Genomic DNA, 3,743 nt, shown 5'->3' with positions numbered 1-3,743 from the left:
TATTACTTCTTGTGACCAACATATAAACATCTTTGTTTTTCGTTCACCAAAACGCTTATCATATTAAACCTTTTAAAACACAAATCTCATACACTATAACATGTTTTTGATATATAATACAAATTGGGTATAACTGTATTCATTGTACAGGTCACACATATGATAAAGAATCATTAAATTAATAAGAAAATGTACATAACAAACCAAAACAGGATAGAAAAATAAATGAACTGACAAACGATCAATAAATGATTACAAACATGTACAATTTTTGTATACTTATGGATACATTCATATATTGTTAGTTCCATATGTCATTACTTTAAATAAAGAAGACAGCATTTTCCTATTTGAGGATCAATATCAATTATAAAAGAAACAAAGTTAAGTTAATAGCAACTGTTGTTCAAATTTAAAAGTGATGGAATATGTGAGATAGAGTGTTTTCATGTGTATTTTTTTCAAACTGTTTTATAATTAGGACAAATATAGTTAAATATGTTGTGATACTCGTTGCATATGACAAATGACAAAGTCTCAAAATGAACGACGCTCTTTTATTCCGAATCTTAGTTTTAAGTTTTCTCCATTATATATCCCAATTTACACATTTACAATACAAAAACATGATACCACTACATTTGGGATAATAAATCATTATATACACACATTTTAATATGAAAAAGGCAAAGCCTCAAAGCGAGCTCGATGTAATTTTTACGTGAAATAGTATGAAATAATCGCTCATTTTTATTTCAAATGCAGTAACTAGTGCGTGTGACGTCACACGACGTACTGTGTTAAATATAGCTCCGCCCCTGTCGTGAAATGAATAACGAGTTTTGAAAACGTTGATAAACTTTGTTTATTTTATTTCACTCTATAATTTTTCAAGCGAAATAATGATTATTTAAAGTGAAATAAATTTAAAACTTAAAACGTTTGCGACATTAAAATAGCGTACTTGATTTGTTTGTTTTTCACGTGCTGTTTGGCGCTACATTGTGACGTCACGTAAACAATACTTTAAACGTCTGTACAGCGTTAACGACTGAATAAAAGATATTGGTGTTCGGATTCATTTTCTTAGTTAGACCATTTTCTTTCATTCTAGATAGTTTTCACAACAAAATTCGACAAAAAATTGTTTTTATTTATCAGATTTCAAACAAAATGGCGCCTTCGATTTTCATTTTTTATACACAGCTTCCGTTATTCTGGTTCCCTGTCCAATTATGGTTCCCATAGACGTGCGCGGGTGACCGTCTACACATCCGTTTTCAGTCAGAATTCCTCAGTTTTTACCGTTATCCTTAAATTCGAAAGGTTGCGATGTGTCCAATTTGGTACTTTGGACGAAAGTTTTCAAAACCATCATTTAGCAGGTACTCGCGTTACCGTAAAGCTCGCTTTGCGAGCAGGCCCTTCGGGCCAGCTCGTCGAGCTCGCTATGAACTACGGAGGATATATATGGATATATTATAAATTTATTAAACGTGTAGATTATTAGGGTTTATCAACAGTAGTCCACTGTAAAAACAATAATATGGAAATGTAATGTGGAAAACTAAAACCAAAAACAATAGCCCACTTAAAATTGTTTCGGTGAAATGACATGTCCAATCTCTACAAGGAAGTGATGGTTTCTTGTGCGGAAATAAATGAATAATTGCACACGACGGGTGAAATATTCTCTTTATGTAAAATAAAACTCATTTAATAATCAACACAGTTGCATGGCAGATTAATTTTTTTTCTTGTCTATTGTCGATTCCATGACGTATTTGCAAAATTTCGGTATACCGGTTTAATTGGGTTTAAGCTACATTTACTACCAATGGAATTGTTAGTTTCGAAAGTTTGAGCTAAATAAGGATATTACACTCTGTAAAAATATCAGCAGTGACGAAAGCTATAGGCATGATTTGAAAGTTTTAGTTTGAACTTCTCTAAGACATTAAGTTGTCTTTAAAAATATTTACACAACTAAAATCAAATGTGAAAAATCCTGTAATGTGAAAAAAAACTTATATTGTTTGGAAAAAAAAACTTATATTGTTTGAGAAGCATGGTTATAAATTTGTATATAATTAATCTCACTTATTATGAATATTTGTGCTGCTGTTATCATTTAAGGTATTAGCACCCTAATGCATTACCTCCGCTTTGAAGAGTATTCAAATAGGCTAGAACTACTGTTAACTACATTGAAAATGAGGGCCATGGGTTCAATCCCCAGAAGGGTCAACTTTTTTTTCTTTCTTTTTTTCTTTTAACATTATTTATGTATCTCTCATGTCCCATTTGGAAAGAAAAAAGTGTTTAATTTTGATTTTTTAATTTATATAGGTATTTATTGGCTAAATTATGCTAAATATAGTAATAAATATGGTACCTGATATTTTCAAAGTGTAATATAATCAAAACTAGACGGTAAAAGTATTTCATATTTTACAAGATCAACCAATATACTTTTTTAAAAATTTAGGGAAACTTTGAAAACAGGCACTCATTTGGGTAAATTTGAAGAATTTTTTAAATTAGGCTCCCTAAGTAGAATTTTTGGTAAGCAACAAATAGTACCATTCAGCTAACAATCTAAATAAGCAAAAATATGGTTTCTACTTAAAATTTATGAAATCTGTATAAAAATGTTACCCTACCCCACCCATTTTTTTCCACGTGTCTGACCATGGGTGGGGTAGGGTAACATTTTTATACAGATTTCATAAATTTTAAGTAGAAACCATAATTTTGCTTATTTGGATTGTTAGCTGAATGGTACTATTTGTTTCTTACCAAAAATTAATGGGAAAACATTTTTCATTAGAATGTTATTGCAGATTATTTAAAGGTTCGTACTTTCTAAAAAAAAAAAGGGCCCTCATAACATCCTAGCTTGAATTCAGAAAAGTGGCCATAACTTGATTTCCGTACGGTAAACTTTGTTTAAATTTTGCATACAGGTGTACTTTAAGGTATACATCTGACTTATGATGTCAATTTTTTAGTTCCTGATAGTGCCCATTAGGGTCCTAATACCTTAACTGTATTTTACTGTACTTGAACTTGTCTATTATGCTTGAACATGAGCTTGTCTTTCATAATATGTCCTAGGCTATTGCTTCAGTTTTTATTGTAGCGTTTTTGTTTTTATCAGGATACTTTTCTTGCAGCTCTAGGAAGGGAACAAATGGATTTTGAATTTCTCACTTGATTTTTAATATATTGATTTGAATAATTCTAGTACAGTATCTAATACATGTACTTGGGAGCAAACCTTGACAGATTTACACTGTGTACTGATCTTGCTTTTCTATTTACATGTACATGTATAGGAAAAATGTTAACAATTATGCCTCATAAAAGTGAGCATACTTGTGTTCGTCTATGCAAGTTTACTCACTGGCGACTGATATAAATGGGTAAAGTTTTGTATTATAAACTAGCATGTGACATTTATAGCTTTCCTGCTATTGAAGGCAGGTCTATATATCAACAATTATACATTGCCATTGAAGGTAATATCCCTGCTACTAAAGGCAGATCTATCCCTTAGCTATTTTGCATGGTGAAGCCATTAAAGGTATTTTCCTGCCACTGAAGGAATTCACCCACCCGCACCGAAGGCAGATGTATGTATCACCATTTCAAAACTTCTGAAGGCAAATCTATGTATTCAGCATTCAACAAACCAACATCATCACGATAAATACATCATCCTGCTTCACTACTAATAAAAG

This window comes from Ruditapes philippinarum, unplaced genomic scaffold (genome assembly GCF_026571515.1).
Source record: "Ruditapes philippinarum isolate M1 unplaced genomic scaffold, ASM2657151v2 ctg35_1_1_1_1, whole genome shotgun sequence".
Taxonomy (NCBI): domain Eukaryota; kingdom Metazoa; phylum Mollusca; class Bivalvia; order Venerida; family Veneridae; genus Ruditapes; species Ruditapes philippinarum.
Note: the sequence above shows the minus strand (reverse complement) of the source record.